We start from the raw sequence: 20830 nt of genomic DNA, 5'->3' as shown, positions 1-20830 counted from the left end.
TATCTCCATACTGTTTTCCGCAGTGGCTGTAGCAGTTTGTCTTCCCGAAAGCAGATTCCTTTTTCTCCATGTCTTCGCCAACACCTCTTGTTTCTTGTGTTGTTGATTTTAGCCATTCTGACAGGTGTGAGGCAATAGCTCACTGTGGTTTTGATTTGCATTTCCCTGATGATGAGTGATGTTGAACATCTTTTTATGTGTCTGTTGGGAATCTGTATGGATACAGATCTGATTTTTAATCTCATTCTCTGTAGAAGTTTGCCTAGAGCTCTCCTTTCTAATGACTGATTTGGTTGATTTTTCAGAGATCTGGGAAACATTCCAATAATCACAAACAGAATTTTTTTATATTTGTAAATATCTTCTTTGTGAGTATAACAACACAATGCCCAAATCAACATGGCTTTCAAACTCTTTATATCTCATCATCATGAATTATGGCCCTCCTGATGCTAATAATGAATATAAAAATCCAAATGGCGAGTGGTAGGAGATGAGATTGGGAAATGGAGAGGGGACATGTCATGGATGGTTATACCCTACTAAGCAGATTGGATATTTTTTGTATAGGTGACAGGAAGCTTTCGAATGATTTTAATAAGGCAAGTGAATGAGATGTGTGGTTCAAAATCTCACTCAATGGGACTGTGGAGTAGCTGTTTTCAACCCTTCTTGCATCCTAACACATTTGATGATAAAATGTAGCCCTGATAGAAAAATTTCTCATGGAAGGCTAGTACAAAGATAAAAAGGTTATGTACATTTCCTAGGATTTCCTTCTAATTCTTCCCCATTTTCTCCAATTAATCAGTATTCCTCCAGGTCCAATAGGAAAGTTGAAAACTGCTGGTACTTATGTAGATAAGACTGAGACCAGAATAGTTAGGTGTGCTGGGGGAATTGAGAAGTTTCACTCTCATTGAGAGAATTCTACACAAGTATTAGCATAATTAAATTCAATATTCTAAATTCTGCCTTACACAATCAATAAAATAACCAGCAATTTCAGAACCTAGGAATCTGCAACCTAAACAACTGCACGGTTAGTAGCACTTCCTGGAGAGTAGGTATTGCAGTGTATGTATTAGTAGTGTAAATATCCAGATAAATAGAGAATAAGAGAGCTGAAGTTCATGAAAATGGAGTCAAGGAGTATAGGACAAAGGAAGAATTCTGTTGATACCTCTTATGTTTTATGAGAAACTGCTGCAAAAAGTCCAAATTACTTTTCTAGGCAGATTGAACAATCCTTATTAGGCATTGTGTTATCATTGTACCCAACGGGCAGCAACAAAAGTCATCATCTTAACTTCTTGTGAGTTACAATTTTTAATGAATTATTTTTATCTTACTCTCACTGTATAGGAGATGGAAATACATTTTTATCAGTTTTTTTTCATATGAAATTCTAATGTCAAAAGGCTAAAAAGTTTCCATTTAGGATACCTGCCATTTTACAGTGTCATGTTGCCTCCACTAATTTCACTGAGAACAGGCAGAGCAGGGCAGTGATGTTGAGTTCAGTCTCGAAGGTCGGTCCTTGCATCCACCAAATGACTTTGGGTTGGGCATCATCACACACGAAATAGCAGAGTGCCAGGCTCTGGCTGATTCTGGTCATTAAAATTTATTGAGCACTAACGATGTGCCAGGAGGCGTCAAACATTTCACTTACGCTGATTTATTTAATCCACCTGGTAGCCCTGTAGGATCACTGCTCTCCTTCTCTCTCAGGGACACAAGCACGGACACTGGAACTCAAGCTGCCTGGCTCAAAACTCTTCACTGACCCCAGAAGGTAGCACAATGGTCAACGCAAAGGGCATGGTTTTGCAAACAAAAACCTATCTTAGAGCCCAGGGTGCAAGCAAATCTCATACATTTTTTTTCCCTTTAATTCCACAGTTATCTTGGTTTTCAGAGGAGTGCAGGATAATCTGATTTGTATTTCATATTATTTAACTGTAAGAATTGGATACTCACTATTTTTTTTCCCAAGGGTCTGTATGTCTTTATCTGTTTGAATTCCATTTCATAATTGTGAAAATCAGAAGCTTTAGTTTTTCTTGTTTTTAAATTTAACAATCACTTAATTGGGCAGGATGCTAACTCTTAGAAAGTTATGATAAACCATCTGGATTGTTCTTGGATTGCATCCATGACAATGAGTTGGCTAGTGTTATTAAATTCCCTCTATGTTCACTGCTGTCATAGAATGTGAGGATATTTTGATGTAAACCATTTATGTTTACATAAATAATAACACTGAATGTAAATTGGCAAATCATATAAAAATTAAATTTTTCTAAATCTTAGCCATGTCAAAAACAAAAATGGTTTATGTTTGCCTAAGCCTTTATGCCTCTCTACCTGCAAGTCTCTGTAATGTGAGACAGGAATCCATCAAAATCCTAGAGGAGAACATAGGCAGTAACCTTTTTGACATTGGCCACAGCAGCCTCTTTCAAAACATGTCTCCAAAGGCAAGGGAAACAAGAGCGAAAATGAACTTTTGGGACCTCATCAAGATAAAAAGCTTATTCACAGCAAAGGAAACCATCAACAAAACAAAGAGACAACCCACGAATGGGAGAAGATATTTGTTAATGACACTACAGATAAAGGGCTGGTATCCAAGATCTATAAAGAACTTGTCAAACTCAACACCCAAAAAACAAATAATCAAGTCAATAAATGGGCAGAAGACATGAACAGACACTTCTCCAAAGAAGACATACAAATGGCTAGCAAACACATGAAAAAATGTTCAATATCATTAGCCATCAGGGAAATTCAAATCAAAACCACATTGAGATACCACCTTACACCAGTTAGAATGGCAAAAATTGACAAGGCAAGAAACAACAAACGTTGGAGAGGTTGTGGGGAAAGGGGAACCCTCTTACACTGTTGGTGGGAATGCAAGTCGGTGCAGCCACTCTGGAAAACAGTGTGGAGGTTCCTCAAGAAGTTAAAAATAGAGCTACCCTATGACCAGCAATTGCACTACTGGGTATTTACTCCAAAGATACAGATGTAGTGAAAAGAAGGGCCATATGCACCCCAATTTTCATAGCAGCAATGTCCACAATAGCCAAACTGTGGAAGGAGCTGAGATGCCTTTCAACAGACGAACGGATAAAGAAGATGTGGTCCATATACACAATGGAATATTACTCAGCCATCAGTAAGGATGAATACCCAATATTTGCATTAACATGGATGGAACTGGAGGAGATTATGCTAAGTGAAATAAATCAAACAGAGAAAGACAATTATCATATGGTTTCACATATATTCTGTGAAACATAAGGAATAGCATGGAGGTCATTAGTAGAGGGAAGGGAAAAAGGAAGGTGGGGGATCAGAGGGGGAGATGAACCATGAGAGACTATGCACTCTGGGAAACAAACTGAGGGTTTCAGAGGGGAGGGGGGTGGGGGGATGGGTTAGCCTGGTGATGGGTATTAAGGAGGGCATGGACTGCATGGAGCATGGGGGTATTATACACAAACAATGAATCATGGAATGCTACATCAAAAATTAATGATGTACTGTATGGTGATTAACAGAACATAATAAAAAAATTATAAAAAAATTAAAAAAAACTGGTACTGGGAAATTTGGCTAGTTCTTTGGAGAAACATATTAGTTTATATTCTTACCTACACTATATATGAAAATAAAGACCTTGAAAAGTAAGTGAAAAAATAAGCATAAAAAAACACTAGAAAGAGATGTAGAAAATAGTTTGGATCAGGAGATTTTTCTAAGTACAAAAGAGGTTGAAGTTAAAATAAAGGGTCATTTGTCATTTTTTTGACACCAAGACTAAAAGAATCAAATCCTGAGTTTAATTCCTTCAAAATGTGTCAGGATTCAGTCCTTGTGGAGCCTCCATTTTAATATGACTCCGCCAAAGAAAGGGTAGTACTGGTCTCTCTTATTAGCTACCTATTACATGTTAGTTACCACGTCAGCCTGGATTCACAGAGGGGTCATGGTAGTGGTGGTGGGTAGGCTTGAAGGGGTCAGAAACTATTTCTGCTAACAATTTTAAAGGAAATTTTATTGTTACTTAGGACAAACCTGCCCAATGGGAGGACATTTCCTATTTGCTTTGCTTTGGTTGGATACATGTATCAGAAGTTCAAGTTGGTAGCACTGTCATCCAAAGATTGCAACTTTTGATCTTCAGGCATGTATGTTCTGACTTAAAAACATCTTTTTTTTTTTTTTTTCAGGACAGCTTAGTCCAAACATAAATCCAATAAATGATAATGAAACACTCTTGTGGAGGAGAACGTGGCAGTGAGACAAACAGTAGGTGCTTTGCGGGAGTTGTATGGAGTTCAAGAAGGAAGGTATCTGGGGCATGCTGACAAAAGAGAAAGGAGAACACTCTTGCTTCACAATGAATTACTGTCTTTCCCTTTTCTCCTTTTTCTTTCTCTCTTTCAAAGCACTTTTCAAACAGATTGAAGAGAACCAACTGCTGGCACCAAAGATGAAAAGGGTTTGTTTTGCCATTGTTATATTTTCAAGTTTTCAGTACTCCTGTTTTTTATTATATTTTCAAGTATATGTCTAATTTTCTTTTGATTTTTTTAAATTTAAATTCAATTTAACTAACATATAGTGTATTATTAGTTTCAGAGGTAGAATTTGGTGATTCATCAGTTGCATATAATACCCCGTACTCATTACATCACGTGGCCTCCTTAATGCCCATCCCCGTTACCCCATTTTTCAACCCCCTCCAGAAACTCTCAGCTTCCTTCCTATAGTTAAGAGTCTCTTATGGTTTGTTGCCCTCTTTGTGTTTTCATCTTATTTTTCCTTCTCTTCCCCTGTGTTTATCTGTTTTGTTTCCTAAATTCCACATATGAGTGAAATCATATGATATTTGTCTTTCTCTGACTGACTTATTTTGCTTAGCATTATAACCTCTAGTTCCATCCACGTTGTTGCAAATGGCAAGATTTCATTCTTTTTGGTGGCTGAGTAATATTCCGTGTGTGTGTGGAAGACCACCCAACAATGCTGACAATGCTGTCACCTAATATGTCCTTTGCCAAAGTGACCATGAACATGCAGTGATCTCTCCCCTACATACATTTTTTTTTTTAGGATAAATGCAACCTTCCTAGCATAGTACTTAAGGTTCTCAATGGGCATGACAAGGGTATGATGTTGGAGTTCAATTAACTGCCATGTATAAAATACCTTCTTTATCCATACCTTCTTTGTCCATTCATCTATCGATGGACATCTGGGCTCTTTCCATGTTTTGGCTATTGTGGACATTGCTGCTATAAACATTGGGGTGCATGTGCCCCTTCAAATCACTATATTTGTATCCTTTGGATAAATACGTAGTAGTGCAACTCCTGGGTCATAGCATAGCTCTATTTTTAACTTTTTGAGGGAACTCCACACCATCTTTCAGAGTGGCTGCACCAGTTTGTGTTCCCTCTAACAGTGTAAGAGGGTTCCCCTTGAAGTATATGTGTAATTTTTGAGATGATTATGCTGAGTGGTAAGTCATTATGAGTCACCCTCATGAATGGCTGTGGAGTCAGGTAAGTTTGGTTTGAATGCAGGCTTGGTCACCCTCCAGCTGGGGGCGCCATGGCAGGTTTCTTCACCTCTAAGATGAGCTCATGACACCTGACATGTAAGCATTTACTGAGATGGTGGATTTAAAGTGACTAGCACAGGATATTACTTTTAAGAGGTACCCAATAATAGGCTATTAGCATTACACAAATTTGGCCCTAGAAGTTGGTACCCAGCCCTTTTATTTCCTTGAATAAGGAAGGAATTAGAAAATTCTTAGAAAGAATGATTCTTAGAAAGAAAACTGGGGAGAGAAGTTTGGATGCATGGGAAATGTATTCCTCCCAGTTGGGAAAGAAACGCCTGGCAGAACAGAGATGTGACACAGTATTCCTGATACTGCCAGGCTTACAGATTTCACATGACTGAAGACTTGAGCAGACTTATACCACAGAAAATTTAAGTGCTTCCAGCAGGTTTAGGAACGAGACTGAGAGTGTCTTTTAGAAATTTGGTAGCGAGATTGTATGGGGAACACAGGAAAAGGTTAAAGAACACATGGTAGACCTGACTTTGAGTCCCGACTCTGTAACTTAAGCTTTAGTTCCTCTTTATGTGTAAAATGAAAATCATCCCAGTGACTACCGCAGAGTTGTGCAGATAATGTAACTATCTGGATAGATAGACGAAATCCCAATACATTGTATTAACTTCCAATTTGTTTGCCTTTTATTTAAAATGCATTTCTGAATACTGTTTAATTTACTAAACAACAAAGTTCTGATAAATGGAAGACATTTTTTCCCCCAAAAATGGAGGGGGGAAAGGTGAGTTGCTCTGGGGTTCTTGGGTGGGTGAGCCCAACAGCTGGAAATCTGAGAGCCGCAATCTCTGTCACCTACAGACAGAGAACGCGAGGCTCTTAGAATGAAGAAAACCTTTGTGCCTCTCCAACTTGACCTGTCTCCATAGGAGAGCATGACTAAGAAGCAACAACTTGTTTATTACTGAGAAACTGTATTTCAAAACTGAACCCACCCAAAAATTCCCCACCCGATTTCCCGTTCCTTCTGTACTCAGTGAATGGCACCTGTCAACCAGACAGCCCATGTCAAAGCACTGGGAGCCATTCTCGTCTCCTTGCTTGTCCATCATCTTCCCCCCTACCATCAGTCAGCACGTCTCATTGGTTCTACCTCCTTAAAACCTCTTAACTCCATTAATTCCTTCATGCTTCCTCCCTCTACCTGGAATTTGTCATCAGGTTTATGGCTCTAGCCACCCAACTGGTCTTCCTGACAATCTGTCACCTAATATGTCCATTGCCAAAGTGATTATGAACATGCAGTGATCTCTCCCCTACATACTTTTGTTTTTTTTAGGATAAATGCAAACTTCCTAGCATAGTACTTAAGGTTCTCAGTGGGGATGACAAGGGTATGATGTTGGAGTTCTTCAAATAACTGCCATGTATAAAATCCATCAGTGCCACTCCTCTCCAGTAAAAATCTAGTGAAAACATTGTTTTTGCAGACAAATGTGGTTGCAAGACATATCCTCCAGAGCTTCCTTTTAACCAGATTGTTACCCTTAAACTCTTTCTACATGTATGTGTAAATGTATCAGAACTTCCCCTAAAGACCGTTTGTGATGGGAGCTATCCTTTCCTCTCTAGCTTCATGTTTCCCTAGTCTCTCTCTCACACCCTCTGTTCTACCATTCTAATCAACAGCAGTTCCTAAAGAGAGCAGTAGCCTTTCCAAACCATGGCATGGGCTTCTTCCTCTCCTGGAAGGCCCACCCTTAAATCATTTGTACTCCACTCCTACCAGGCTAACTCCTATTTTTAGTTTAAGAATTCATGGAGGAAGGCTTACACATTCCTGCTCTCCATCTCACCTGCCCAAGTTGGGAGCCACTCCACTGTGCTTCCTGAGCGCCCCCTGCATACCTCTGTCTCATCTCTTACTCTATCTTTGTCTCCTCTATGAGCTTATGCTGAACTTGAGGAAAGGAAGCTTGTTTACCTTTTTGTCTTTGGAGCTTTGTAAAATGCCAGCTCACAGCAGACACTCAATAAATATTAATGGATAAAACCATGAAAAATGCATGCAGCAGCTCACTCCTTGTGCAGAGTAGAGCACAGTATAGATGTCTCAGATATTGCCTTGTACATCTTTGATGGTCAATAATTGTCTGTTGAATCATAGTAATTTAACTATGCGGCCTCATCCTGGCTGCTGTGGGGGAAAGACAATCCTTTTTGAGATGAAAATTTAAATAATAATAATATAAAGTGAAATGTCATTGTCAAAAGTATGCTTTAGATATAAACACGAGAATAAGGAAATAATTATTTTTGGCTTCATTGTAAAGCACTGACCCCAACTAATGGACAAATTTATGAAGAAAGAAGACCAATGCAGTGGAAGTTTATTGGTAGACAATTCTTCATGAGCCTCTTGCATCTTTGTATGTTCTCTAGCAGAGACACTGATGACCTTTATTCCGGATTATCTTTTCAGGGTTATTTGTAGAGGAAACAGCCTTGGAAGAGGGAGATACTATCTCCTTCTGGAGGAAAGGAGAGATTTCTTTATCTGCAGTGCAATAAAGATGTCTCTCTCGCAGACAAAGTTCAGGCTGTATTGTTGCCCATTATAAAACATTTGTGTTCCCTAAACTTGTGGTTCTTCTCCTGTAACACAACCTACTTCATGTGTGTCACCTGGCCCTCTTTGCATCTCCCCGTGAGAATTGGGACTCAGAAAACCAACATAAACGCTGATACTCTGGCTGATACTATTGCTTTGAGTAATAAAACACCCTTAGTCTCTGATTCAGTAGTCTCATGTCTTCTGCCAACATCCATGATACTCTGGCAGGCTGACTTGCTAGCTCGCATGTAGGGTAAAATCTCTGACACCCCACATTCTTGACAATGTTAATAAAGAGTGATATGTAATGATTCCCATGCTAAGAGTAACGCTTTTGAATTTTTGTTGGATTTTACATTGACTCATTATTTAGTAAGACTTTGCTAAGTTTCAGTGAAACCCTTCCTTATCTGAAATACACATCATGGCTTAATGACAATTTATGTGATGATGACCAATAGAACAGTTTGATAGAGTGAGCTGAAACTCATATAGGAGAAAGAAAGAGTGAATATGGACAATGCTGTTTTCTCTACAAGATTAGAAAATTAGATAAATGGCCCTTCTTACCACTCAAATTCTTAGGATCGAAATAATTGTTAATGAAAATTAATTTCCAGTAAAGACAGTCCAGTCACCTGAGAACTGTCTGAATAATTTCTTAATAAGGCATATAAACTTTTGTTGCTGTTATTGCTTTGATGGGGAGCATCTTTTCTTCCAATGCTTTTTTTTTTTTAAACATAGCATGCTGTCAACATAAAGATGAAGTGGGAAAAAAAAAATCAGAGAGTTCATTTGGTTTTCACAAGGAAGAAAAAAACATTTCTTTTAGGACAAACACAAAGCAGAGAAAATGAATGATTCCTGTGGTTTTAGAATGGAGCTTTTATCCTGTTAGAGCCTTTGTTAAAAACAGTGAAGCATGTTTTAATTCTGAATATGAAAAATTGCTCTCAAAGTTTTCCTGCCCCTTAAAATTGCTCTAAAAGACTATTGCTACACCACAGTAGGATACTTTCAAGATGGAAAATAAAGAGATTACAGGGTAAATAGCTTACAAGCTGTGATGGTTAACATTCAGGAGGTGATTCGCTGGAGCTATATCTTTTATCAGAGGGCTTTTGTTAAGACAGCTTCTTTCTGTCCTCTGTGACAGCCAGGTGAACTGAACCAAGAAGATGCAGTCATAGTGTATTTTAGAATATCCCACTTCTGGCTATTGGAATGTGTGATGGAAAGCACAGAAATATGGCCCACAGGAAGTATGGCGCAGGGGTTTTGAGAAGCCAGGTGAGAATCATACCTGCTCTGTCCTATTGATAACTTTCAATGACTAACTTGCCTTGTGATTCTAGAACATTTTAACTAATATGTGCAATTTTCACTGGATGGTTGACATGATTCTATTGATAAAAATGTGACAACCTAATAAATAAAATGCCAAGGATTATGCTATTCTGCTCTTTATAAACTTTTGAATGATTTGCCTTTTTAGTTTAATAACAAAGGTTTCCACTGAGGTTTACATATTGCATCTGTATGTTTAAATTTACAATTTAGCACAACTTTAAATCTCTGCATGGAAAGAAATACGATATAAAAATAGTAAATTTAAGGTTAAACATCCCTCTCAGTCTTCATTCTTTGTGCCAATCTATGCATCCTATGGCGCTAATCCATACACAGAGGCAGCTCGATTCTTGCTTGGCGTGCACTGAGGTGTGTATTATTGGGAAAAATTCATCAATGGCTTGCATAATTATGCATTCTATCCCACCTTTTGCTTTCTATCAACAATCTCTACCTTAGAAATGTTCAATGTCTGCATATACATAATATATATATATTACATTAAAAATACTATACAATATTATATGTATTCTTCTATGAGCAGAAAGTGTAAAGCATAATAACTCGTGTTTATTCAGATACTTGAGATTTTAGGTGTCAGTGTGGGGATTAGTGAGGGTACTAGCTGGTGGTTACCATTATTGCCCCAAATCCCATTCCGTCTCTGCAGTTATAGGTGCTGGAATAAAAGTGGATCTTGGACAAGTTGCGGTGAGTTCCTGAGGAAGAAGCAATTCATACTTTCTCGTGGCCAGGATCACAGAATGTAAGGGGCTGCCTGCATGTTTGATGAGAAGCAGCAACATTTTAGATGCTTTGAAAATCCACATCAATGGAATACTTTTGTCTAGACCTTTTTCTTCATTTCATGCATACTCTTCACTCATTGAGAAATACACATGCTGAAACAGATGGCTGTTATCCTAAGACTAAGATACTATACGGACTAGATTGAGCGACACTGGTTGGAATGAAGAAATATGCGGAACCCAACATAAGCAGCAGAGACTGGAGGGTTTACTCCTGGTGAAATGATGCTTCCTAATGCCCTATTTCTAAGAATATTACTTGCTTCTACAATAACAAGCAGACATTCTTTGATACCAGTGCTAACAATGGTTAAACCAGAAACTCCCTTGTATGTGTGTAAAACTTTTGTTTTTGGTGTATTTTTTTAAAAGATTTTATTTATTTGAGAAAGTGAGAGAGAGAGAGAGAGCGTGAGGAAGAGAGAGCACGAGAGTGGGGTGAGGGGCACAGGGAGAAGCGGACTCCCCACTGAGGAGGGAGCCCGATGTGAGACTCGATCCTGGGACTCCAATGACCTGAGCTGAAGGCAGAAGGCAGCCACCTAACTGAGCTGAAGGCAGAAGGCAGCCACCTAACTGACTGAACCATGCAGGTTTTAATGTATTTTTATACCCACTTTCATTGAACCCTTCCAGTAGTCTTATGAGGGAAGCCAGATGGGAATCAGCACTCAGATTTCACTGGTGACACTGGGGGTTTGTGTAACTATAGTGGTTACTCCAGATGCCAATAGTCTGGTCTCAAGGTGGCTTGTTTCCATAGTGGTGCCTGGCAGCCTTCTCAAAGCCAGCTTGTAGGCTGGGATCGTCCTTCCGGGCGTAAACCTGGTGAAGCTACAGCCCCAGTTATTCAATCAAACCCTCATCGAGGTGTTGCTCTGGGGTATTTTGTAGGTATGACTAAAGTCCCTAGATAGGAAGATTATCCTAGAAAATCTCGGGGGGCCTCGTTAAATCAGCTGAAAGTCCTTAAGAGCGGTACTGAGGCATTCTTGGTGAGGAAGTTCTGCTCATGGCCTGTGGTTTCCAGTCCCATCCTGGCGCTCCAGCTGCTCTTCCCCACAGCCTGGCCTTGCATTTCGGACACGTTGAGCCCCCACAATCGCATAAGCCAATTCTTTGCAATGTCTCGTAATATATCCCACCGCCATGATTCTGGGAATGCCACAGCTGCAAAAATGGCCAGTTCACAGGCTCAGAAGGCCTGCATTGTGGTGGAATCTCAGGATTCAGGAGGTTTCGAAGTCCTCATCGTTCACGGGTCCTCAGCTTGGAGTGGGGTCCTCAGTAGGTACCAGCGGGGGGTGGGTGTATATGGTGCCTGCTTGGTTTTGGGTCTCAAGGACTCTCTGAGTTCTCAGTTCTGGAAAAATGCTCCAGACTTCAGAATTCTCATTTTGGCAGGCTTTCTTAGCTTCCATACGCCTTTGTTTTCATCTGGATTTAGAACTCATGATTGACTTAAGGGCACCTTGTGCATTTCCCTGAGATGTTGACGATGGCAGAGGACCTGTGAGGGAAGCTCCTGCTGCATCCAGCACGTGACCACTCAGGTTCTGGGCTGAACTCGGCTGTTACAGCGCTGCTGTGGAATGGAGTGCAGCCCCTAAATTCATTTGCTGAATCCCTACCACTCAGTGTGGCTGCTTTGGAGGAAAGGCTTTTAGGATGTAATTAAGGTAGAATAAAATCGTAAGGGTGAGGTCTTAATCAGATAGGATTGGTGGCTTTAGAAGAGGAAGAGTAGTCTCTCTCTCTCTCTCTCTTCCCCTCTCTCTCCCCGCAGGCTTGGAGGAAAGGACATGATGCACACAGCAAGAATGGGGCCGTTTGCAAGTCAGGAAAACATTCACCCAAATCTGACCATGCTGACACATTGACCTCAGACTTCCAGCCTCCAGAACTGTGGGGAAATAAATTTTTCTCACTGAAGCCATTCCTATAGTATTTTGTTAGGGCAGCCTGAGCTAACTGAGACAGGACTGACTGTGGTAAATTTGGGAGCCATTGATTTTAGGGCCAAAGACCCTTAAGGATCATTTTTTTATCATTATTACTTTTTCCTGTCTAAGAAGAAAAATGAGTTTTTCACTAAGTAAGATGGAACACACCCAAAATGATTGGCAGTACTGATCACTGATGAACAGTCCGTTCAAGCCCCAGACGTTCGCTGAATGGCTACACCAGTTGTAGAACGTGTTTCACGAAAGAATGAGAGATAGATGAATTGGACTCTATAATCACAGAAATCAAGCCAACTGTGCAAGAATAGTTAAAATGTCACACCTTTAAATTTAATGCGAACATCCTTGGTGTTTATTGAAGTTGTGAGTCTACTTACTACAAACTGGGCAAAAAGGAATGTGTGAGAATTCTGCTCTCTGTTGAATAAAGCACTGAATGCAGAATGTTTTCCCTTTGGCGTTTTGTGTTTCTACTGGTAGACATCGCTATAACTTTGGCTGAGATACCATTCTGCAGTTTCGCTGATGGACTCTGTGTGGCTCTGGTCGTCTCGTCTCCTGTGTCTTCTTTGCCTAACATTCCGTGCTCAGGGACAGCTCCCATACCAGCCAGCTCCGAAGCTGACCTCCTTCAGAGTTGACAAACTCTTAAGCTAGAGTACACAGGGTCTGCATGTAGATGGATCTGGCTTAACATCCCATTTGCCTTTAACTGGTAGTGATTTGAACATCCCAGGTTTTGCATTTTTAAAACAGGGATAATGACAATGACCTTAGGGTTGGGCTTAGGCTAAGTAGAAAATATTTTTAAAAGGGTAACGCATGTGAAGTTCTTTGCATGACAATTACTCCTGTAAATATCCCATGCATACTAGTTGCTTATGTTTATTATCATGGAGAAAGATGCCCCAACGTAACAAATCTCTGACCTTTTTTTTTTGTCACAAACCATAATGCATCCACTGCATATCTGCTTTGAGGCTGTGCAGTAAATTCACTCATTTGCTCATGGGTAATGGGTTTATTTATAATGATATGTATGGTCACGACTTTCATTATGCACAGTTCCTATTTTTTGGAAGAGGAACACATTGCACGTGAGATATAAAGGGTAAATTCTACTGGCAGAGGGACATATAGGAACAGCTGTTCTCATTTCGATGTCCGTACGTCGGATTTAGAAAGGGCCCTGGCAATACCCTGCGCCTTCAGCGTCTAGAATTTGATTCTTCCGCAACACAAACCAGGAGCCATGGGATTGGGGAATGGCTCCTAATGGATTCAGGACCTTGTTTTATGTTTTTGAAAAATCACTAAATGGGGGACGAATTAAGAAGTTTGATCTGTTTATAAAACCGGTATTAAAATCAATATATTTGGCTTTATTCTTTTTCTCTTCTTAAGTTACAGTGTTTTATTTTTGGATAACATAATCATATCCACAGAAACGAGTATTTCTCATATATCCCAGAGGATATAAAATATAGGCTAGAAAATACAATTGAATAAGTTTTCAGCTGCAAAGGTTATATTTAATCAATGAAACAGATCATGAGACCAAACCAAATTTTAACCAAATAGTGAAAAATCTCAAATTACATATACATCTATATGTATGTGTCTAGCAGTCTGTCTATGTAGGTAGAAAGACTGAACCCTATGAAATTTCAGTTTTTAGGTCACTAACTATAAAATCTCAGAAATTTCAGAGTTCCCTCTAATATATATATATATATATACAGAATAAGAAAACGTGATTATATAAGGTTTTCTATCACCTGTTACTTCATTTGCTTTTATTTAAATGATTTATTCCTACAACTGTATTCTTGTGTCCAAGCATGACCTTAGTATGAAAGCAGAGTTGCATCGGGTGCCTAGGTGGCGAGGTCGGCTGAGCGTCTGGACCTTGCTTTCGCTCAGGTTGTGACCTTAGGGTCATGAGATCGAGCCCCGGCATCAGGCTCAGTGCTCAGCCAGGAGTCTGCCTGCTTGAGACTCTCCCTCTCCCTCTGTCCCTCCCCCCACTCCAAAATAAGTAAATAAATCTTTTTTTTTTTTAAAGATTTTATTTATTTATTTGACAGAGAGAGACACAGTGAGAGAGGGAACACAAGCAGGGGGAGTGGGGGAGGGAGAAGCAGGCTTCCCGCGGAGCAGGGAGCCCGATGCGGGGCTCGATCCCAGGACCCTGGGACCATGACCTGAGCCGGAGGCAGACGCTTAACAACTGAGCCACCCAGGTGCCCCTAAGTAAATAAATCTTAAAAAAAAAAAAAACCCAACAAAAAACCAACAGAGTTGCAGCACGAATCACATTCACACTGCATATGTGTTCAGACCTTATTCTTAGGCCCAGTTACTTGCTTCAACACTAATTTTAGCACCAGTCTCTATCAAGTCTTTTTTTTTTTTTAATTTACATCTTTTTCTTTGATGGGTTTCAGATCCTAGAAGGACTGCCTGTTTGTTGCAACAAGTGGGACAACACAGCATGAGGGTGAATAAAGGCAAGGCTTGTCCTCTCTCTTTGTCCCGCCTTCCTTCAAGCCCAGGCTAAGGCATCTCTGTATTTCCACGTGACCGGTGGCCTCGCTCCCTTCCTTGTGCTTTTATTTTCTGGCCGCCTTCCTCTCCCCGGTGCCAGGACTCCTGTGGTTTGCTGTGGTTTGCTGCAGAGCTAGGCCTTATCCAGGTCGCAAAGGCAACAGGGCGGGCCAGCTCATTTCCCCCTTTCATTCTTGCGTGTCAGACTTGACCGCAATGTTTGCAGAACTTTACTACTAGATGAGAGACATCACACCCTGCCTCCCATCCTCATGTTACCGTTCGCCCCCACCCTCAATATCTGGCAACTCTAGCTCTGATCCCACCATCTAGTAATTGTGTTTTCTTATCACTCACAAAACCGGACAAAATGAGGCCGAGTTGCTTGGCATTCATTCATCAGAATCACCCAGAGGGTTTGCTGATAAACACTCGCTCCTGGATCCCACCCCGAGAATTTCTGATTCAGTACGTGTGTGGGGGGGGGGGCAAGAATTTGTATTTCTAACAAGCTCGCTGGTGATGCTGAATTTGCTCACTTGGGGACCATACTTTAAGAACTATAAGTCTACATAATTTCTAAATTTCCTTAGGTTTTGACTATTCATGATTGGGAATAACAGTGGTGGTCACTGTCAGTTAACTGCCAATAAAACCGTAGTTTTGCACTCTTGATGAGGACTAAGACGGATGATGCTCATGATCTATCCACCAGCATCTCCTGACCAGGTCTGCCTGGAGCTTGATATGACTACAATATTGGTTCTGTTTTCCATTTAAATATATGATGAACTTGAATGTCTAGTGTTTACATTTTAGAAATCTGTAGAGCCATGAAAGCCAATTTGCATGCGATCTGATTCCTGAATGAGCTTGTCATTTACCATAATAATGTTCCAGAATAACCTGCCTAGTGGTGTGAATCTCCAATAACCTACCCTCCCTTGTAAAATATTGATCCTTAAGGTTGATTATAATGGGACTACAGTGATTGATAAATGGGATTTATACTCTAATTCCAGATCTCAGAAAATTAAACCAAAAAGGAATTTATTTGGGCTGTATAGCTTGTTTTTAGTGAGGGCAGCAGCTGCAAAATTTATGTTTCTTATCTATTATTCTGCGAGGTTCATGGGTTCTGAGGGAAATAATCCTATTTTCCTGCTTAATAAATACAGGGTAAGCTCATTAATTACACCGTGATTAATGTGGCATTTGGTGCAGACACTAAAAAGTGCACCGCATTGAGTATTTGACCTTTTACATTATTAAAACTTAAAATGGGCTAAAATTTAACATGCAGCACAAATCCAAAAATAGAATTAGCATGCTTCTGAAAGTTTTTATATTTAATTCAGCTGCCTTCCAATAAGAATTTATTGGCAGCAAAATCATCTAAGAAAACACAAATAAAAAAAATTTTTAAAACTGTATGAATACCATTAAACACACCCGTTACACTAATTGTAATAGAAAAAGGAATTCTCATTGGCTAGGGCTCTAGTAGGTTAGAGCACTAAAAGGAGCCCAGATAAGAAACATTTAAGTGAGATGACAGATTTTAGTTTAAAACTTTGAAATACACCCAAGAAATCTTGAAGGAAAAGTAAACAGTAAAGCATACAACCTAATTTTCCTTTTTAGCATACACAAACATACACACAACATAGTTTTCAAAACCAAACAACTAATAATTAAGGGAAATTATTATGAAATGCATTCCCTTAATAACAAAATGAAAAAGCCTGTTTCAAAGGGCAGACACAATTGTTTCTTCATGTATTTGTACCCTAAGACGTTTCAATTAAGCCTGCAAACCCTTAGTCAAAGCTTTAAGAAAATGTGTATTGCTTGTTAACTGACAATTCGCAAACATTATCCTGTACATGCTTTTATGTTAAATCAGGATTTATTGGGAAAGAAACCTTCTTGGAAATACTATGGCCTGCTTGGCATTTTTCTTTTGTTTCCCTACGTGTGTATGAGCGGTCCCTTAACAGCGTAATGGTTTTACATGAATGAATGAAGCCTAGTGAGCTGTGGAAACAGGTTCAATCAAAATTATAGCTCTTATTATAATTATATATTTTATTAATTATATTATAATTATATTATATATATTAATTATATTATATTATTAATTATATATTATATATTTATTATTTATTATATATTATATAATATATATTATTATATATTATATATATTATAATTATAGCCACTTTGCATGTGGCTGTATGTGTATTTTTAAAAGGGCTGCATCTATTTTATTTTGCATGGATTATTCCATCAATATTATGTCTTGGATCATTCCTTCTCGTCCCTCGCTTCTTTCACGGAACCTCTCAAGACTTTGAAGAGCGCCTTCGGACCCTTGTCCTCTAAGCTCCATCTTCTGCGAGAGGACATAAAACCACCCGTGTAAGGGCTCGTGCACTCTTGCCCTCAGTATGTGGTACACATACGGTTAGATAATGAACCGCAAGGGCAGGAACTGTGTCTCCTTCCGCGCTGTACAAGTTCTGACTTACTGATAGCACTTCATCATCATAATCGTGCAGTGAGTGGGGTTCAAACCGCTCCGCCCAGAGATTCCATTTTGACAGTGAAAGGCTACCGAGTAGGGTCTGCTCCAGAGTGAGGCCCTTGCTTAACCAAGGAGATAAAAACGATAATAGGCAAATCATAGCAGTTCTCTTTCTCTTTGCCACTGACTTATTCTTCCAGCCTCCCTTGAAGACAGGGATACCCATATGTAAAATTCTGGCCCATAAAATAGAAGTCTCTCTGGTAATTCCGGAAAGATTTCCTTCACTGATTAAGTGTTAATAAGCCCTCAATGAAAAAATTCTTTGTTCCTCCTGCTACAGGTCTTGAAAGGGAATGCGATGCCTGGAGCTACAGCAGTCTATTGTGAGCATGAGGTATAAACATGAAGGTGGAAAGGAAACATGCTAAGAACAGTAGAATAGAGGCTTTCTTCCTTTTCTGTAGCCAAATCCTCTTCTACTTCCTTATTGTAAGTACACTGTGATTACATTTAGGGCTCAGGTGGATAAACCGGGATGGTCTCACCATCTCAAGAGCCTTAACTTAGTCACACTTGTAATGTCCCTTTTGCCGTGTAAGGTAACTCATTCACGGGTTCTGGGGATTTGCATGCGATGTAGACATCTTGGGGGAGCCACTCATCAGCTTCTCACGATAGCCTTAGACAAAGAAGTGAAAATAATACTGGCACTATCCGTTTTGTGTTCCATGCATTATCCTAAGACATTGAAAACCAGGAATAAAAGTGAATACTTAGGTGACAACATATTTACTCACTTAATATTTGTATCCATATGTGATAAATACCATCCATATTATTTTCATGTGACAGATGAAGATCACAAAGCACAGAGAAGTTAAAAAACTTGCCTAAGATCACAGTGCTTGTAAGTGGTAGAGCAGATACATGATTCTAAACAGAAGCCCCTACTTTTCATCTATGCTACTTGCCACATCAAACTTTTGGGATTGCAGTTTCATGGGTTGCTGGGAGGGTATAATTGAACTAGATGCTCTCTATAATTCAAGTTCTAAAGTGTGGGGTGCTTTCCAAACCAAGTATGTAAACATTTTGCCCAGTGAAAACAATTCCAAAGGCATGTCTGCTGTAACAGCAACATCATTAAAACCGACATCTCAAAAGTCATTGATCATGTTCTTTGGAAAGAGTGTAGTGTAGGACACAGGACACAGTCACACATTTGAAGTACGGACTTCAAGATATGAGTAATGACCTTTCTACACTGTCCAGAATGCACGAACTGTTCGGATGTTAAGTCCAAGAGGCTAAATGACAGACTCGAGATAATGAGCCGCTGTAAAAAGGAGACCCCATGTCTTTCAGAGGCCATTTGCAAAAATGCATTTTAAAAACCTAGCATCCTGAAGCTGCTACGGACCTCAAGTAGAACAAGTCTGGAGAAGAGAAAACAGTCACATGAACCTTTTCTCCCCAAATCATCAATTCCGACAGAATAAAGAAACAAAGCTTTTTGTGTTACAGCAAGCCTATTAGACATGTGTACAGATAAAGCACATTGGCTGAGTCAGGTTTAACAATAGCACTTAATTTCTTCCCCAGAAACAATGGGTAATTTCTGAAGCATAAGTGATTTCTGAAAAGAGGTGAAATAAATGTAGAAATGATTTAGTTGCTTTGTTATAAGCAATTTGAAAATATAATGGGGAAGAGCAGAAACTAAATGTAATATAGAACAAATTTTAAAATCTCATTTAATGAGAAGCCACACGGTAAGCGCCTAAAGAGAAAGGTTAAAATACTTTGAAATTAAGGAAATTCATAGATTAGTGGCTTTAGATTTCATTTACTGTTTCCGTGCCATAGAAAGAGAAAGCCACATCGAACGGCTCTAATCTTTGTGTTTTTACTGCACATATAGGACCAAAGAAAAACTAAAAATAGTAAAAATAACTCCATAAAGAGAAACTAAAGTGCCAATGTTTCTTTCCTGCTGCTTTCAATTTCTTGCCTTAAAAACGTATGTACTGGGAGCGGACTCTCGCCCCTTGAAAGACAGCTATTATAATTACTTTTATTTGCTTTTATATTATAGGCAAATGGCTTGGAGAATCAAGTCGCGTGGTGAAGTGTGGCGGGTTTTCCAGCTGATGGCAGCTGAGCCCGGGAGCACCGAGGTGTGAGGGAACCGGGATCGGGGGCTTGGTCATTAAGGGGCCACACAAAGGATTGACTCTCAGGATGGAACCACAACTCAGGTGTATTGCACTGCATCTTCCACAAACGACTGAAGCAGCCTGATTGTTCAGGACACTGATTCCGCATGATGAAACCATTCCAGTTCAATCTCATGGCCAGAGCTTGTTGCTAAAGTCGTTTCAGTGACAGAGCTACTTGACTTGTTGGGGGCACTTCCTGACCTTGGGTGCCAGGGAGGAGAACATCGGAGACATTCGAGCAGCACTCAAGAAGGATGCGTATCTTTTCTTTTATGTGGAGGTCTATGGCGAAACACTTCCCATCTTTTTTGCTTTTCTCTGGAGTGGACAATTTCAGGGATTTCAGAAAGAAATCTCCATGCCCATTCGTGGCCTTTTGGGTCATAGGCCAAGTCAGAGTGAATGACTTCATTTATTTACAAAACAAGGCTAGGTGTTCCCTGATTTAAGAGATGCAGACAAACAAAGCTCTTAAAAAGATAAGAATTTCTAATTTTGTGGCAACTGAATGGATTCTGGAAAAACAAGATAAAAGTGTGTAAAATGTCAAGTGAAGAAGTGTTTCCTTTCAGCTCACAACTCCAATCTCTTGCCTACAGGTCATTATATTAGTAATAATAGCAAAAGTAGTGATTACAGTAACAATGCCCTAGGGTTCATGGTTTTTTTAAAAAGATTTTATTTATTTATTTATTTTAGAGAGAGGGAGTGTGAGCGGGGGAGGAGCAGAAGAGGAGGGAAAAGAATCCCATGGAGACTCTACCCTACACAGGGTGCAGAGCCTGGATGCGGGGCTCAGTCTCAGGACCCTGAGATCATGACCGGAGCCGAAACCAAGAGCCGGACATTCAACCGACTGAGCCACCCAGGCGCCCCTAGAGTTCGTGATTTTTATAATCATATTCAATTCTGTGTACAAGCCAATGACTTGCTAAAAAGGCTTTTAGTTCTATTTTGCACATTAGAAAACAGGGATTTTGTAGTTAAGTTTTCTGCCTCCCACTGTGTAGCCAGCCCTCCAACAAAGGTGGTCTGGCATCAAAACTCAGGCTCTCATCTCCTCTGCTATGAAGATTAGCAACAGGAATGAGTAGAAGATAAATAACATAAAGTGAAAATGCTTGTCTCTCTCACCTAAACATTTAGAAATGGCAATAAACAGAATTTTTCTTTCTGAAATTTTAAATATTAA

At 39.7% G+C, this 20830-nt stretch overlaps 1 protein-coding gene across 1 annotated transcript in view; it reads right to left on the bottom strand.

Annotated features, from left to right (window-relative positions):
* The window catches only part of DOK6 (docking protein 6), a 368498-nt gene that overhangs the window by 18038 nt on the left and 329630 nt on the right, over positions 1 to 20830 (bottom strand). The gene's annotated exons all lie outside the window — the stretch shown is intronic.

The sequence above is a fragment of the Zalophus californianus genome, chromosome 14, assembly GCF_009762305.2.
Source record: "Zalophus californianus isolate mZalCal1 chromosome 14, mZalCal1.pri.v2, whole genome shotgun sequence".
NCBI lineage: Eukaryota > Metazoa > Chordata > Mammalia > Carnivora > Otariidae > Zalophus > Zalophus californianus.
This window is presented reverse-complemented; position numbering and strand designations above follow the sequence as displayed.